This window comes from Schistocerca gregaria, chromosome 2 (genome assembly GCF_023897955.1).
Source record: "Schistocerca gregaria isolate iqSchGreg1 chromosome 2, iqSchGreg1.2, whole genome shotgun sequence".
In the NCBI taxonomy this organism is placed as follows: domain Eukaryota; kingdom Metazoa; phylum Arthropoda; class Insecta; order Orthoptera; family Acrididae; genus Schistocerca; species Schistocerca gregaria.
Window position 1 is genome coordinate 512,125,955 of NC_064921.1, and position 19,308 is coordinate 512,145,262.

The following is a 19,308-nucleotide window of genomic DNA, read 5'->3' on the forward strand; positions in this document are numbered from 1 at the left end:
TAGAGGTCCCGCTACTACCTCAAATCACTTTTTGCAGAAAATACTCTGAAAGCGGTAGAGGAATCAAAATATGACATTTATGAATTACCCTGTGGCCGCTACTACTGCCTAACACGTTCTTAAGAAATCCTCTGGTGACTACCGTTTCAAGACTTCGAAGCTCAGAGGCAGAAGAAAAACGCACAGAAACTTAAGTGCAGTGGTTGGACGTACTGGCCTAGCGAGGCTTTTCGTCAGTTAGCATTGGACTGCTAAGCTTTATGGATCACGGAGCTGCATGCTGAGCGCCGGTGTGGGGGGTCCAACTGACAAGGTCAGTGGCGGTTAGCAGTTGGCCACTAAGCAATTCAGTTCCAGTCTGTGCTTGAATACCTGCATGCTGGTAGCTTCGATATCAGGAATAGTGTGCACTATAGTCTCGATTGCTCCTGAGCAAGAAGTCATCTGTTCTCCACAAACGGTGAGAAGCTGTGGTGTCCGCTGATTTTCTTGGTGCCCACGTCACTGTGAATTGTTTCATTGTCAAAATGTTGGGACGCATGTCTGCTGTCTGTTCGCCTCGATAATTGACCTTCTACTGATGGCTCATATATAAGTAATTGTGTGCAACGTTACTGCGCTAGTCTCAACTGTTGATTTTTCGGTCTTCACCGTAGTTGCAATACCCGTTCTCCACTTTGAAACTCTAATATTCAGTGTAAATGTGATTTAAAAAAGAATTCGTCGCATTTCTGCTTATTTTAAATACCCATTATTCTAAGCGTAACTATCGTACCTCTAATGGTTAATGATACCTCCAGTCTTTTAGCTCTATTTAACCTATTTTATCTCAAAACTTTAATACATAGTGATGCGCAGATTTATTCGGGATGTTAGGAGTGGTGTGAACGATACTGTATTAATTCCGATTGGAGATGGGAAAGCTTTTAAAGGCATTGTCCAATGAGGCTGTGGTGTTAAAGTAACCTTTCGCAACATCTAGGCGCAAAACCGTTTACTGTTACGTACCAACGGGTTCCACGAGTTCCGGCATAATCTAAGCAGATGAGTGGGAAGGATTCCTTTAAAAATACACGATCCAATCCTTCCTTCCTTCTTCTTGCAATGTACTACCACTGGCACTCCTGGTTCTATTCCAATCACACAAGGATTGAGGGAAAAGATGGCCTGTATGGGTCAGTCCATACTATTGTTTCTTATCCCATTCTTGTCCTGCCTTGATTGTCAAAACTTTTGAAAGGTTTTTCCGAGAAAGGTACCAGTCAAACATGTTTTGTGTAATGTGCTTAACATATTTCATTCTGGAACATGTTTCGAGGCATAACCTTACCATCATGCAAAAATAAAACAAATACGTTTAACGCAAGCAGACGTACATCTCAATGTGGTTTGTATTCTGTCTTAAGACATGCTGCAGTTTGCTCTGTTCATCTGAAATGGACAGACGTGTATGTTAAATGTTTTTGTATTACCATTTTTGCCCAAATATGAATTAATAATTCGAAACATGTTGCAAGATTAAGTAATTTAAGCAACCTAACGAAAAACTGTGAAGAATATTGATCTCTGGAAAACCTGTTCATATACAGGAGAACTTTTTTGCACAGTATAATTCGCTAGTTTTACCCCACAAGGTTTCACGAAAACAACACTGCATTACGTCAAAACGTCCCCATCTGTTCTACACTGCCCTGTGGATTATTTCGCCCTGTTATGATGCAAAGGGTGCATCATGGAGCTACCCAGACTTATTTCGCCAAACCGACATGTTCAGGTCAACAAGTACTGCAGCACTATTCTACGATAGGTACATAATCGATGCACTAGAACAGTTGCTGAGTCTACTTCGAATACATCTTGTTTGCTTTATACTCAACTCTTAGGCAAAAAGAATTCACTTCTTAAAAGAAAGTGGCTAGAATAATGTGTGGGGCTCGTAGTAGTACATGTCCTAGGAATATGTTTGAAAGGTTATGAATTCTTATAACAGCCTCACAGTACATTTATTCAGTAATGAAATTTGTTCTCAACAACATGGACCAGTTTAAAAAACAACAGTGACATTCATGATTATAATACCAGAAGAAAGAAAGACTTACACTATTCTCTACTTAACCTATCTTTGCTACAGAAAGGGGTAAAATACTTTGCCGTAAAACTTTCGATAAATTATCAAATGAAATAAAATATCTGAGAACAGCAGTAATAGTTCCAAAAATAAATTGAAATCAAATCTCCCTGACGACTCCTTCTATGCCACAGATGAATCATTGAAGAGGAATAAATAAATCTATAGGTATAATATAAGCATTTTGTGCCATTTAAGGCAATGGGGTAGGTAATAAAAATTTTAAGCTCTTTTTTTAAAGAGCCTTGAGCCATGTGTGTATTTCTTATGCACTTGACATGCTCCACATAATAACGGTTACCATGAGATTGATCAATGGAACACGTAACTAACTAAGTAACTAACTACGGTCAAACAAAAACTATTAGAGCGTTTGATTCCTTTGTCTGTGCAAAACAAAGAGATACAAAAATTCTCCGAATGAAAGGAAACGTGCGAGAATCTAATAGCACCAGTAGAGCAGTGATGAACATTTTAATCTCCTGAAGAAAACCAAGTGGAATAATTTTGCTGAAAATGTGTGTATACCTTCGCCTTATTCTATTTAGCATTAAAAATATTGCTCTAGAAGAAGGAGTAAACGTGAAAAATATTCCAGATAGTGATCGTAATAATACACTGAACTTTCCCCAGATTAAGGTGTTATTAATTTCATAATCAGGAGGGTATCGCGTAGTAATAGCTTAATTCTACTGGCTGACGCCTCAGAGTCCCAGATCTTATCTTATTCCGCGATATCTTATCTGAGGTAAACTGCATAAGAGCGAAGCAGGTAGAGTAGAGGTACGTGTCACATGGAGTACGAGGCAAACGAGGCAAGGGAATGATGTGAGTACGAAGTATTAATTATAACACTGAGACACGAGCGGCATTTCATTTTCATCCACATATCGTGTTCGGTACTTGATGTACCTGTAGAATAGAACCGTGATAGTTGCGAAACTGTCAGAGGATACATTAGTAAACATTCATTCCAGACTACTTTACGTCTTCTGTGTCTGATCTGATTATGCGGTTTTAATCAAGGTATCAGCTTTATTCTGTTAATACACAGATTGGGTATACATGTACTCTTGTTTACTTGGAATATCGGCTATTTAGAAAGAGGGTCATTCTTTCGTAGTTATGCTATTTAGTTACTATTTATCGTCTGAAGCATATATATATATATATATAAATGTGGTTTATTGAAACATTATTCCCATATTATTTGTGGAAATTAGAAACCGCAGATTCAGGATAATCGGAGTAGAGTACATTAATAAGAAGATATCCGTCTAATACAATATGAAATTCTGCATTTTTGTAATTTCTTTCCTTACTGGTAGACCTGTGAACATCTTTTACATCAGAAGATAATAATGTGTTCTGAACTACAAACAAGAGACAAAAATCCAAGTGAAACTTATGTATCTTGTCTCGTGGTAGTGTATACATTCAGTTATGAACTTTGCTATCAAATACAAATGGCTTCAAGAGTCAACTAACTGGCTTGCAAGTCTAAGAGCACCACGGATACTGAATTGCTATATATTCTTGTTTTTCGCTAGTGCAATATAACGACTCTTCTTGTTCATTATTTGTGTCCTTTGCACGAAAAAGCCGTTTTAAATACTAAAAATTGCAGTGCTTACAGGGGCGATTCTAGAAGTCGGTCAAGGGGGGAGGGGTGAAGCTAATAAGGAGGGGGGAGGAAGGTGGTTTGAGGGGAATGGAATATGGCTTAACGAAACGAGAGTTGTGGTCCTCTACCGACAAATTGGTAAAATTTGGTGTTTCTTAAAGCAATTTTTTGTAACTGTTTTGGGGTTCAGGGTAAAAAATGTGTGTTAATAAATAATAAGACGCCTATTTTCTGTTAAATGATATTTATTGGCTTAAGTAGTAAGCTATTTGCCGCTCTTATTATTTTGTTAAAATATGTTTGGAATACATTGCAACCTATATTGCTATATAATCATAAAAAAAGATTGAATCTGTTGGAATAATATATTTGCTGATTTCTGAAGTAATTTTATCCAGTGTAATAGATACTCCATGGGGGACTTTCAGCAGTTTTCTTATTTGTAGTCCAGCAAATATAACCTCTTTCAGCTTTACCTCACTTAATTTGGGAAACTTTTCTTTTAAGTGATTGAAGGCCTCACCTTCTTTATCCAGAGCTTTTACAAAGTTCTCGATAAGGCGCAACTTGCTATGACGGGGAGGCAAAATGATTTTATCGGGCGCAACCAATCGGGTTTTGTTCACATTTACGTTCCCAGTAATATCTGACTTCCTTATAGGCCATTTCTTGACTGTATAGTGGTTCTTTGTGTCACGGCTGTCCCAAAGGCACAAAAAGCAGCAGTATTTCGTGAATCCAGCCTGTGAACCTATAAGGAGTACAACAACTTTTAAATCACAGCAAAGCTGCCATTCATGTTCCTTATATTTGATGCCTCTAGCAGCAAAGATATAGTTTCATAAGTTTCTTTCATGTTTACTGCGTATGACAAAGGTACCGATGGAAATGCGTTACCATTAGGCAGTAGTACTGCTTTCATGCTGATTTTACTGGAATCAATAAATGGTCGCCACTCCTGTGGATTATGTGGTACATCTAACTGCATCATCAGACCGTTGACATCTCTACATACACGCACTGAATTCTGCATATCGAAATACTGAGCGAAGGAAGCACCTCTTGATCTGAAACAGGAAATTTTTGTCCCTGTAGCTAGAAGGTTCCGTTGTTGCAGCCTCGACCCCAAGAGTTCAGCTTGCTGTTTCGAAAGTTTTAGATCGCGAACCAAATCGTTCAGTTCCTTTTTATTAAAAAGCTGAGGCGAAGTGTCATGATGCTGAGGGCAGTACACTTCTATATGTACAATAGTTTCTGATTCACTTGACATAGTGTCTGGTTCCACGGATTTCAAGCTACAGACAGGAACACGCAACCCCTCATCATGGGACACAGGCAAATGCACTGAAAATACATTTGGATACTTTATTTTATGTCTAGTTTTGCCTGAATGTCCCGCAAATACTTGTAAGACAGAAGTAAGAGTCTGAATATCGGTCTTTAGGCTCACACCACACCAACGAAAGGCGTAGCTCGTCGTTTTCCTTTCAACCACTCGGTTAATATGAGGTGCAAAATTTTTATCTTGATCACCAACAGGACAATCAAAGTACGATTTATATACCTTCTTAAGCAAATCAGTGATGGGTTTTCCTCGAGATTTTGGAGTGAATTTCCCACACATAAAACAAAAGTTGTATGGGACGTTTCGACAGCAAGGCGATTTACTAGTTTCCATTTTTCTTAGTGTTAGTTTAAACATAAAAAGTTTGTTCTATCTTTCACAAGGAAACACTCACTGAGAATCTCTTTCACACCTTTGGATTACCACACCAACAATTTACTAACGATTTGTAGATCTTCTAGTTCTCCTCTGCAAATCGAAAACAACAATTAAACATGAAACGTAACGCTGTGAGGACGGGGCGTGAGTCGTGCTTGGGTAGCTCAGTTGATAGAGCACTTGCCCACGAAAGGCAAAGGTCCCGAGTTCGAGTCTCGGTCCGGCACACAGTTTTAATCTGCCAGGAAGTTTCATATCAGCGCACACTCCGCTACAGAGTGGAAATCTCATTCTGGAAACAATTAAACATCAAAACAGAAGAACAGAAAAAACGAAATACTGAATACAAAAAATAAAAAACCCTTAAAAACTCAAAAATGGTACATGCTAGAGCATCCTGGAAGGTATGTTCGGATTCTTCACTTGATGCATCACATCCCAAATGCAAATTAGCTGTTGACTAGTGTAATTTGTATAATTAAAGACAAACAGTGGCTTGTTAGTAATTCCTGTCCATAACCATTTACGCATTACAATAATAGATTATCTTCCTCGGGACAGAAGGAGCTTTCAAATAGAACCATTTTCAGTTTAGTTTCAAATTGTGCTTTGCTTTCTGAAAGGCACCTAGTATCTCTGAGTAAGGGATAAAAAGTTTTGGTTCAACATTGTGAACAGCTGTTTGTACTGCAGATAACTTTAATCTGACGTAACGAGTATCATTTTTTTCTTCTGGAATTGTAATTATGTACATTATTGTTTCTCCTGAAGTGCAGTGTATTGTTTACAACATACTTCGTAAGGGAATAACTGTACTGTGAAGTGGGTAGATTGCTATTCACACGCCGAACAGCAGGCAGGCGCGACAAAAAAAGGATTCGTGTTAAGTTTTCGCTCAAAGCTCTCTTCATAAAGGAAGCAAAGCGCAGACGCACAATCATACACTCATAGACACAAAACCCACACACACATGACCTCTGTCTGCGGTTGTTCCAGCCAGAATCTTTTAGAGAATAACGAATAATTAACGGCGGGAAGAATTTAGGGCAAGGAGTGCTGCAAAAACAATTAGCGCGGACTCGTAGCAGTGTGTTGTGCAGGGACGAGACCGTTGATATAGCGGGGCTCGGATGTCGGAGCGTTAGCGGTTTGGAAGGCAATGAAAAACGCGGGAAAGAAGAAAAGTAAACAGCGCAGCCATAATTCGTACGTACAAAAGAAAATAATGCATGAACTGCTCCACTTAATACTGAAAATGTTTCCTTTAAACTTTAGATTACGATCGGATCGATTAGAACAACCGTAAACGAAGCAAGCTGGCATTTTTGGTGAAATAACTACGTCTGCAGCTCGTAGTCTTGCGTCAGCGTTCTCGCTCCCCGCGTACGGGGTCCCGGGTTCGATTGCCGACGGGGTCAAGGATTTTCCCTGCCTCGAGATGACTGGATGTTGTTGTGTCATCATCACCATTCATCCCCAATAAGGTCGGAGGAAGACAATGGCGTACCACCTCCGCTAGGACCTTGCCTACGCTCCTCGGAATATGGGATCTCATCATCATCACCATCATCAACTACGTGGTAGATATTCACCACTGTCGAAACTGGGCACAGGCACGAGTGACATCACGCCACCGAACCTCCATGGAGTAAACCATTGAGTAGAAACATCTCTGCATCCTGCGCATGTCGCCAACATTAAGCTTGAATTTTCACGTGATTTTAGGACGACGACGTTCTAAACGAATTCACATTGCCCGTCACGTCACGTCAGTCCACGTCACAACAAAATATTTCATAGTTCATTTCAAAAGGTGGCATCCACGCAGGCCGTCAATGGACTGTCACGTCACATTACGGCACGTCGAGGTTTCTTGGTAAGAAAGCTTTGACGTTAAGTTAATCTGTTTTCACCACTCTCACTCGTTTTTAGTAGTGGATCCCCTGCTTTTGTGTATTCTTAATTCTCATTTTATTATTTTGCTTTTTTTTTTCGTGGCAAACTGCAAACATTCCACGGCGACATGGATATTTGTTTCCGCGAGATCAGATATCTGAAAGCGAAACATTATGTAAGTTTTACAATAACAGAACAGAGATGATGCACACAATGTATTTAAATAAGAACGTATCCAAGCAATTTCCAATAAATAATGTTTTAAGTAAAAATATCAGCTTCAATGAAGGGGAAAAATACAGTTGTTTATGGCATTATAAGTTACGTAGGAAAAAACATAACTGATCAAGATAAACAGACTTCATTTATTCCTTTATAGTTATTGTTTGAAGTGTTTGTATGTAGAGAGTTTGTCTAGCAAATAAATGTCGATTTTTTGAAATGTTGTTTCACTCCTCGGCACTTTAACAAACGAAATTGATCAAGAAGATACGTTATGAATTTTACTTTGGCCGTTAATAAATGTTATCGTTGTTAGTGCCTCAATTTCGATATTATGCTTCGATTTCTCACATCATGAATGGTGATTCATAACCTCACTTTCGTCGTTCGCTAGTGGGCCAAGTTAGTTGACGTGACGTGATATGATGTGAGAGGCAGTGTAAATGCACGCTAACGTAAAGATGCCGTTTCGTGACGCCAATTCAAAAATGGTTCAAATGGCTCTGAGCACTATGGGACTTAACATCTGAGATCATTAGTCCCCTAGAACTTAGAACTACTCAAACCTAACTAACCTAAGGACATCACACACATCAATGCCCAAGACAGGATTCGAACCTGCGACCGTAGCGGTTGCGCGGTTCCAGATTGAAGCGCCTAGAACCACTCGGCCACAGCTTGGCGATGCCAATTCCTTTCGCTCTTCAAAGCTAAGAAGTCTACTTTATTCCATGTGTCAAGTGCATATTGTTTGACGTTTACAAAACGCCAATACCAAATCCACAGCATCTACGAAGGGAATCTGTCTGTGTTAGCGATGTAACGAAATTCAAGATTTATAGGATGCATTACCGACACAGGCAAAAGGCCTTGCCGCAGTGGTAACACATGTTCCCGTCAGATCACCGAAGTTAAGCGCTGTCGGGCTGGACTAGGGGATGGGATGGGTGACCATCCGGTTTGCCCAGCGCTGTTGGCAAGCGGAGTGCACTCAGCCTTGTGAGGCAAAATGAGGAGCTACTTGACTGAGAAATAGCGGCACCGGTCTCGTAAACTGACAACGGCCGGGAGAGAGGTGTGCTGACCACATGCCCCTCAGTATGCGCACCCAGTGACGCAGTTTAATTTAGCCTTTAGGATGACACGGTGACCGGTCGGTACCGTTGGGCCTTCCAAGGCCTTTTAGGACGGGGAGAGAGACTTACGGACACACCTACGACGTCCCTAGATCACGTGATCATTGTGGCAATCCATGCAGACAACACAAAATCAATTCCTACATCTGGATGCCCACTACAGAAATATTTCTACGGAATAAACTAAATGTGTTACCATTATGGTCTGCACATCGATAGAAGTAGTTTTTTCTCTCTCTCTCTAACTTGAGTGAAATAGGTACAATTTTTTTCTCGAATTATCAATTTATCAATGTGATGATGCTATCTTAGATTATCACCCATATGGACTGCGAAGAACGTAATAAGAGTTTAATCTAGTGTATCAGGATTAGTATATTTTTTGTAAAATCCATACATCGTTAGTAATAATTTAGTGTGAATTTTCACAATATTATAAGTCTATTTGCAGTGCGATAGGTACAAATCTGTTCACCTATTATGTAAGACATCTGTATTATGATAGAGTTCTGGTTTTTGATCCGTGGGCCAATATATGAAGGAAGCTTTGAAAATTTGAAAAATCCTCTCCATTTCTTTGCTAGACCATCCGTGTATGTAGAGATTATAAATATCCAGACATTCGTGATACGAGGTTTATAGTACACCAGTTGCGCGTTTTGTTTTATGTAAAACACGGCAAATATGAGTATAATATTATTTATAGGCTTTCCATTTGTTTGAAGGTTTTTGTAATATTCTTGATGGCTCGAGAGTAGTGTGAGGTAAAGAAGAGTGTCTGTGGTTTATTTTTAGTAGTTATTTCTACCCTTTTCAGAAAGAATATGTGTTTTTCTGATCACTAACTCTACCTGTTCCAAAGCTATTTAGCGAGAAAGTGAATCTCATTTGACATCATGAGGCCACTCGTGTCGTACGCTGCACTGAAGCGCAGAAATACTTGCAATGTTATGTAATTCAGAGGGCTGAGGTTTTATCTTCTATGACACGATACACTGTAATTGAAGTAACTGTCAGATTTTATTTCACTGGACACTTGAAATAAACTCACAATTATAATTTACAATGGATAAGTTCATTTGGTTACGTACGGCATTTAATGTTCATATTATACAGCAAAAAATAGTGGCTCCGAAAAAAGACACAGCACTTCGTGTTGTTCAGACAGCTTCCATCACTGCGCCCCATCATGTGTACTGCTTGTTATTAATCAGCGTTAATGCAAAATTTCGATGTTATTTAACATAAGGGAATTCCAATAACCATTTCAGCGAATATGTTTCTCTCTTGGACTTTCTTTCGTACACAGAAAGTGGGCACCAGTGGCGTGCTAATATTCACTTCCTACCGCTCCTCACGATTTGGCTAACGTGGGAAAGGCCCGGAGCAGAACGTTTAGCGATGTTCCTAAATCTCGCTTAATGCGGTAGATGTGCAAACTGCTCTCGTGCCCCCACCCCTCTCCCCCAAAGAAAAAAAAAAACTCTAAAGCTTTTGACGTTAGATGTGTATTCAGAATGATTAAATAAAAATTGCAGACCATTATAAGAAAATAAACATCTCCCGCGGCGTAATCTGTCACAGGGGTGTGAAATTTTTATTCATTGCAAAGTACTTATACACTTCTAGGAGTGATTTTCCATGACTCCGCTAAACCTCTCGTTTATTATCACGTGGCTGACCTTTCTGCGAGGGTGAGTCAAATGAAAATCTTAAATATTTTTTAAAATATTATTTATTGTGCAGAAGAGGTACAAAGTTGTATCACTTTTCAACATAATATCCCCCACGCTCAATGCAAGTCCTCCAGCGCTTATAAAGTGCATAAATTCCCTCATAACAAAATTCTTTTGGTAGTCTGCGCAACCACTCATGCACCGTGTGGCGTACCTCTTCATCAGAACGGAACTTCTTTCCTCCCACAGCGCCTTTGAGTGGTCCAAACATATGCAAATCACTTGGGGCAAGGTCTGGTGGATGAGGAAGACACTGAAAATGCAGGTCTGTGATTGTCGCAACTGTTGTACGGGCAGTGTGGAGCCTTACATTGTCATGTTGCAAAAGGACACCTACTGACAGTAATCCACGTAGCTCTGATTTGATTGCAGTTCTCAGATGATTTTTTAGGAGATCTGCGTATTCTGCACTGGTGATAGTGGTCCTTCTAGGCATGTAATGCTCCAAAATTACGCCTTTTTCGTCCCAAAAGAGAGTCAGCATAACCTTCCCTGCTGATGGTTCTGTTCCAAACTTCTTTGGTTTTGGTGATGAGGTATGGCGCCATTCCTTGCTCGCTCTCTTCGCTTCCGGTTGGTGGAAGTGAACCCAGGTTTCCTCCCCAGTAACGATTCTTGCAAGGAAGCCATCATCTTCTCGTTCAATGCGCCGAAGAAGTTCTTCAAAGTCTTCACAAGCATCAACAATTCGTTCTCTTATTTCAGGAGTCAGCTGCCGTGGTACCCATCTTGCAGTCACTTTGTGAAACTGCAGCTCAACATGCACAGTGTGATGTGCTGACCCATGACTAATCTGTAAACATGCTGCTATGTCAGTGTCAGTCAGCGTTTTTCCTTCACTATGGCTTCAATTGCTGCAATGTTCTGTGAAGTCACAACTCGTTGTGCCTGACCTGGACGAGGAGAATCTTCCACTGAACTCACACAATTTCCGAACTTCCTACTCCATTCGTAGACGTGCTGCTGTGACAAACATGCATCACCGTACTGAACATTCATTCGTCGATAAATTTCAATAGGTTTCATACCTTCACTACGCAAAAACCGAATAACAGAAAGCTGTTCTTCCCTGGTGCAAATCGCAGGTGGGGCGGCCATCTTTACACTGTACTGCGACGATGTGTGTGCATCTGCGCTATGCTGCCACCTACAGGCCATTACGCACGCTGTTTGTTGCACGCTTACCAACTTACAGGATAACGTCACGCGAAATTTCGATTTGTTATTACAAATTTAAGGTTTTCATTTGACTCACCCTCGTATATAGCCTAAAGTTCTCGTCTATATTAGTTACTGATTTCAATTTCGAGCAGCTAATCATTCTTGTATATTGCTCATTCAACGTATTTTTTGACAACAATGCTTATCTTTGATCTATGATACCCATTTACTATTGTAATAATTTTACTGTTGTTATAATCCTTATTTGGCGGCGGAGAAGGTTTGTCTATCGTTTGTTTCATAAGCGGCCCCTAGACAGCCAATAATGCAATACAATAATATTGTGCAATATTATTGACCTCCTTATACTGCTCATTTAAATTGCGCAATAATATTGTGTTCTGGAATTTTGGCGATAAAGACGCTATGATAATGGCTCTAGTTGGATGCAAACACAAGAAAAGGTGGATGCGAAATTGGGTCAAGCATAGTCGGAGAGATCACTCTCGAAAACTTCTTGAGAGAATTGAGGTGGAACGAAAAAAAAAATTAAAAAAGGCTATCATAACTTTATGTGTGTTGGTGGTCTAACATCTGATGCATTACTGGAAATGGTTGTCATCATACATAGGCGTCCCCATAGATAGACACATGCTTCCCCCTTTCCAACTCCCTCTTGGAATGTGCGGTATGAAATTTTTATTCACTGCATAATACTTATACACTTCTAGAGGAGATTTTCCATGTCTCCGCGAAAACTCTCGTTTAGAAAATGTAGCATCATCTTGCTGACCTCGTTGAGACAATAGTATGGCTTTAGAAACTGCTGTATAGTCGTTTGTTTGTTGTTTTTGAGTGCTGTTTCGCAATAATGTACGTGTAATAAATATTGAGTGGATAACCATCAGTTGTCTCGGATACGTTTTTCGTGTTACCTATAAAATTTAATTCTTTGGACATGATACGTTCCAGAACCGACGAACTCATTTACATTAAACATTGAAGTATTAGAGTCTGGCATTTACCCTACCTACCCCCCTCCCCCGACCCCTAGCTACCTCGGTTAAATTTCTGTGCACGCTCAAATACCCATGATCAAAAACCAAAATATTACATTAAGAGACGTAATTCCACAAAGTCAGTGTATACCTACTATACCAAAATATATTGCCATTGGCAATCCTTTCGAAGACTTTAAATTTACAAGTGCAGTTTCACCTTGAATTATTTGATACAAAGTTATAGAAATGTGTCATTATGTGCATTGCGTTAGCCAAAAAAGTAGTCGTTTGTGACTTTTCCCGTATTTTCTGAGCAGCAGCTTACACGATTCATTCTTGGTATTTCTGCGTTTATACTCATCTTCCTAACATCTCACAGTGCAAGTAATTGCATATACAGTTCGATGCGCTCTTTCTCTTTCACACTCTTTCTCTTTCACACTCTTTCTCTTGTTTTGAACCCATGCTCAACATCATAACAACAGCGAACAGTGAAAACAGTGATACTCATAGTCTGCAGCACGCGAGAGACTGGCAAAGATATTGTCAACACTGTCCACAGACGACACAATATTTTCGGGGAGCACAAAATATTTCGAAGGTTTTTTATGTTCTTAGTATTATTGCGCGGCCTCTCAATCTCGCCCCTAGACGTTTAATATTATAGTTCAGGAAAAACTGTACAATATTATTGGGCATGTAGGGGGCGCTTAAGTCATAATTTTCTTCCAAGTAATGTCATTGCAATAGCTACAGTATTTAAAAATTGTACTTATTTGTTTCAATATGCCTCTTGGTAGTTCTGTGTGTATACCTGTATCTATCTTTGTCGCTATCGTATTCGAAAACGGTTTTAGAGCACTAACAAAAAATGATTGAATTTATATATTGTTTCATAAATTACCCGGCTGTTCCTTTGCTTCTTTTACAGCAAAAGCTAGTTTCCGTCTTATTCTAGGATATTTTAAAATTGTGTTTTTCACTTGCAACCCCCTCTCATTTATAGCAGTGGAAGAGATACAATAGTAGTCATAAAGCTTTCTCTTGAGAATAGAATTCGACACATCGTAAGCGTGACCAACGATGCACAAAGGGCAAATTCATGATCATTAGGCAGTTTTATTTACCAGTGAATACGAAAACCTGCACATTTTTATTAATATATTTCAACCTCAAATCATGCTAGTGTATCATTACCGCTTTCTAGTTGTTACCAAATAATCTTCAGATGAAATGTTTAAGAAGAAACAAAACAGGATATAGCAAAACTGTAGGAAATTGAATTACAAATCAGACTTGCTTCTGTACACAAGTAAACGTACTTGTATACAAGCCTTCACAATGTAAACGTGCCTGTGCTTTGAGTGCTGGAACTGAAGTTACACAGTTCGTCCGATGATGACTTGGTAATAATCCGGAACCGGTAATGATACCACCTGTGCTACGTGAGGCAGAAATGGATAACAAGCATTAATTACATGGCACCCACTGTGGGTCGTTAAGGCAGTATGTCGAATCTGTGTACACTAAAACATGCTCTTACACGCACGCTCTTTTTTTTCCGAAAATACATTCTAAGATAGAAAAAGGTCTAAGCTACGAGAAGAAATTATAGGAATGGGACAGAAACCGGTAGATGTGGTGTACATGTATAGCCAAACAAATGATTACAATTTTAGAAAAATTGGATGATTTATTGAAGAGAAAGGGCGCCATAAACCGAGCAAGTCAGTAACACGTTGGTCCACCTCCATCCCTTATGCAAGCATTATTGGATTTGATGCTGATTGATAAAGTTCTTTTATGTCATCCTGAGGGGTATCGTGTCAAGTTCCGTCCAACTGGCGTGTTAGATCGTCAAAACCCCTAGACTGTTAAAGAACCCTGCCCGTAATGCTCCAAACGTTCTCAATCGGGGAGAGATCCGGCGACCTTGCTCGCCAATGTGGGGTTTGGCAAGCACGAAGACAAGCAGAAGGAACTCTCGCTATGCGCGGGCGGGTATTATCTTACTAAAATGTAAGCCCAGGACGGCCTGCCACGCAGGGCAACAAGCCGGGACGCAGAATATCGTCGACGTACCGCTGTGCTGTATGGATGTCGCGGATGACAACCAAAGAGGTTCTGCTAGGAAAAGAAATGGCACGCCAAACTTCACTCCTATGATCCGTTCATCATAAGAATAAACCTGATGCAAACAAACACAAACACGATGATTGGTCAGAAGTCGTAGCACACGTCACTGGTGTTGTTACAGTCTTGGAAGTAGGTCCTACTTATGTTTTAGATATCTTTACTAACTTGCGTTAAATGAAACTTTAAGATATTCAAATATATTAACGGCCATCACCATGTTCTTAATCACGTTTTAGGTCCGTAGTTTTTACTTCAAAAATCGTGTACAGTCACAGCTTCTGCAGCGTTGTGCTCTGATTGTCGCACTGTTAATACGCAGTACAGGAATGGCTGAGGCAGCTTTTGTTCAGTAGTGAAGCACGCACGTGGAACACGGTTAGAAGTGTCGATAAATAGGCTGTTATTAATGTTTATAATAAATTTACGGAGATAATCGGCTTTGAAGTTTTCCCAGTGGCGAATATACTGCAGGTGGAGAGGTTAAAAAATGGCTCTGAGCACTATGGGACTTAACTTCTGAGGTCATCAGCCCCCTAGAATTTATAACTACTTAAACCTAACCAACCCAAAGACATCACACAAATCCATGCCCGAGGCAGGATTCAAACCTGCGACCGTAGCGATCGCGCAATTCCAAACCGAAGCGCCTAGAACTCTCGGCCACACTGGCCCGCAGTGAAGAAGTATTCTACCTTGAACGAGTCGCGCAGTCAGTAGCGTGAACGAATCTGAACCAAATGCGGTTATACGTGCATTGAATCAAATTTCCCCAGTATCAGTTTTTTCTCATTAAATTTGAAATACGTACGTCTCGTAATTATAAAACTCATCGCCATTTTCTATGACTAATGCACGTCTTCTTGTTTCTAGTTACATATTGGACGTGAAATTCCTGTCCCCATTTCAAAAGCAAATTCTTAATTATCGATGTTTTATGAAAGACTGTTCATAAAAGTTGTTTAAATTAAGAAAACATAACAGTTTAATTTTTTAAGGCAAAAATGAAAAACCCAATCCTCTTTATTTGGACTATGTCCGTCGTTTTATACTACAGAGGTAGATAAGTATCTTAGAAACATGAAAAACAATCTTTTCACAGCATCGAGCACAGCATAAAAATGCTGCGTTTTTACGTTTGCTACTGTACCATTACAATATGAACCCAACAGAACTGATCTGGCGGCAAGCTGCGGGATTTGGCCCGAGAAGTAACAATACTGTTAAGCTGCCAGACGTACTGGAACTAACGCACGCAGCTTTTTGACACATCGCTGCCGAATGCTGGCGAGATGTAGAACAGCTCGTCACAAAAGAAGAATAGGTATTGCTGCGCGTGGTTGGCTTCGTGGATTATGTTGTTGATAGGCTCGTTATCAACGCACCAGGTGACACTTCCAGAACTGAATCGTATTTCTCGGATTCGGATAAGGAATAAGTTAAGACATTACCAGACGACTGGCTGTAACACCTTCAGTGGCTTCAATATTTAACTATACGGTGAAATCCTTAAATACTCTCTTAAATTATACACAGCTTATGCAGAAAAATTATTCTGTGGTTAAATCAGGAATTTTCGTCATTCTTGTTTTTAATTACAGTAGTACGTTAGCTAAAAACGATAACGTGTTGCTGTTTTCTTCTAGTCTCTAAAGACCGTATTGTGGAAGATTTGTAGTGTATTATTTCATTCTGCTTAAAAATTAAATGACATTGTTTCTTTGCTCGTCTAGTTTTACGTGTGAATTGCAGCTGGCCACGTCACTGCAGGCTAGCTGTACCAGGTGACCGGCCGGCCGTAGTGGCCGAGCTGTTCTGGGCGCTTCAGTCTGGAACCGCACGACCGCTACGGTCGCAGGTTTGAATCCTGCCTCAGGCATGGATGTGTGTAATGTCCTTAGGTTAGTTAGGTTTAAGTAGTTCTACGTTCTAGCGGACTGGTGACCTCAGATGTTAAGTCCCATAGTGCTCAGAGCCATTTTGAACCAGCTGACCGGCCAGTGCTGTCCAAGTTGAATGCGCCGGTAAAGCTGTTGTCCGTATATCGCTAAGTCGATGTGCGCGTAACGCACAGCACAAAACGTACACTTATTATCGTACTTGACAGTAATCGAGACTGATTGGCTGCAGTCCCACGTGAAACCGAAATCCAATGAGGTTCCAGCAAACGTGGAAGAATACGTAGTGCAGTGTTGACATCAGCTTTATTCTTATGATGAACGGGTTATAGTTGTCGGACCGTATGGCAGGCGGCCTTCAGGCTGGTATCCCACCGCTGTCAGGGGCGACTTCACACACGTCTTCGGCCTGGACTGTCATTGACTGGAGTAGAATAGTCTTCAGTGATGAGCCCCCCTTCGGACTGAGCGCCGATGAGCAACGAAAGTAATGACAGAGCTGGCAGTAAGCTCGTAACTTTTTCGGTTTTCCGCAGTTTGGAAGTCTATCAAACACGGCAAGAATTTGGGTTCCTTTATCTAATAGTCCCACTGGATTTAATGCCGCGAAAAGAGCGCACTGAGTTTCGCAATATCGCTACTTGCGGAATCCATTTTGAATCCTTTAGAGGAGACGTACTTTCTCCAAAACGGTCACGATAAGCTATCATAAAACGTGTTTCATAGTTGTTCAACAGACTGAAGTCAACGACATGAGCCTATAACCACGTGAGTATGTCTGAAGCTCCTCTTTGAAAACGGGAACAAACTGAGCCTTTTTCGAAACACTTGGTACGTTTCATTACTCCAACTGCGTTCGGAGAATTTTCTCCGCATAATCTTAAGAAAGTCATACAGCCACCTTTCCTCTGTTGAGCTATTTTGATTTTCTGGTCCTCGGTCACTTATACCAGTGTATAACGTTCACATTAAAAAAAAACTGTAGAGCTTAAAAAGTTGCGCGCGGTGACTGTTCATTTTTGAGGAGGGAATTCCTGCCTGAAAGTGCATAGTTTCGGTGCAATGGGGAGCAGAAGTCTGAGGATACTTGCTCAAGCTTCCTCAGATTGGTGAGGGATGGTACTGAATACTAGTGTCTGTCACTTGTTCTCAGATGTTAGGCACTGATAAGAATGTGTTGCGATGTGCTCGCTGTACAATATTGCGATCCTCCTTTATGATGGTCAGACTTGGTCGATCTTGATGACCAGTATCCATGTACCCGTCCTGACGTTACCATGCAGTCGAGCATCGCACCTCTTTCACATCCAAATGCTCTACAAATCTCAGTAATGCACGATTCTACCAGCCGGCCAGTGGAGACTCATAATAAGACCCAATTCATAGTGTGTCAGGTGCTGATAACACAGTCTTACACGAGTGTGTGACATATCCCTGTTCTTCGTGGTGCCAATGGCTCGACCTTTTTCAGAGTCCGAAAACATGGCGATAAGATGCATGTGTACTTCATCTGGGGGTGCTGTGTTGTGGCCTCCGCCTGAAAAATTCCAGTAACGTTAAAAACACCCCTATAACAATAGTGCGTTCACCATTCTTCATTTGTAGGAGTGGCATTTTTCTCTATTGAAAAGGAACTTGCAAGAGGATGAAATTGTAATCAGTATATCATACAAGCATGTAAATACTATAGTATCAGTTTGTTAGCGTTTGATCAATGTGCGGATAGTGTAACACTTCCCATCTGTTTGTTGTTACTGAGAACATGTCTTGTCTAACAAAAGTACTTGGTGGTGTGACTACTGTGTTGTAATGTCTGTATAACGATATACAATGTGAGATTCTTTTTACTGTTAGCATCTTTTCAGTTGGTAAGACTCTTACAGCTTTGGCACTCTCCATTTGTGACAGATTTAATGAAAGTAGAAAACTTTCTGTACTGTAACTGACAGTAGAACGTAATAAAATTGACTGCCATGTAATTGCGTCACTGGTGATTTTTGGTATGTGGGCCGTTGGGTGCAGTTTAAGTTGTATTTCTGTGCTTAATGTTTCGTCTTCTAATGGTGAAGACATCACCAGAAGCTATAAAAACTCTGATAGTAATTTCAAAGTTAAAAAAATCTTAGCAAGTCAGTTTATACCTATCCATGCAACAGTGGAGCCGTGACATCCTAGATCGAGGTAAGAAGAAACGACGACATCAGCCACATTCGGGCTGACGACAGGTGAAAATTTGTGCATGACTGGGATTCGAACTCGGATTTACCACTTAAAGCGAGTGGTCGCCTCGGCTACCTGTGCTATCCTGGCACGCTGCCCATCTAACGCAATTTCCCATCGCGTCGTGCACAAGTAGCGTGCCTGTACATTCTCCATCTGCCGGTAGCTCAGCATGACGTAATGTGCATCTGCACTGAAGTAATCGTAAGAGCCGTCGTGCTCATATACACTTGTGCATATGCCCATGATATCTGTTCTGTCGGACATGTCCGATCAAAGAGAGACCTTGCATACATGTGCGGGGTGTTCGGAAATTCCCGTTACAAACTTCTAGGATTGCAGAGGGAAGGGACTACATAATATTTTGAATGGGAATCCATGTCAGGAAACGTCGTCCAACTACGCTACAGAGCGTCAAAGCTATAGACGC

General features: G+C 40.6%; 1 protein-coding gene across 1 annotated transcript in view; it reads left to right on the forward strand.

Annotated features, from left to right (window-relative positions):
• The first annotated feature begins 369 nt into the window (after positions 1-369).
• Positions 370-19,308, forward strand: part of LOC126329430 (ankyrin repeat domain-containing protein 65-like) — a 29,331-nt gene continuing 10,392 nt past the window's right edge. The window contains exon 1 of the mRNA XM_049996157.1: positions 370-460. The gene's annotated coding sequence lies outside the window, so the exon portion shown is untranslated. The remainder of the gene's footprint in view (positions 461-19,308) is intronic.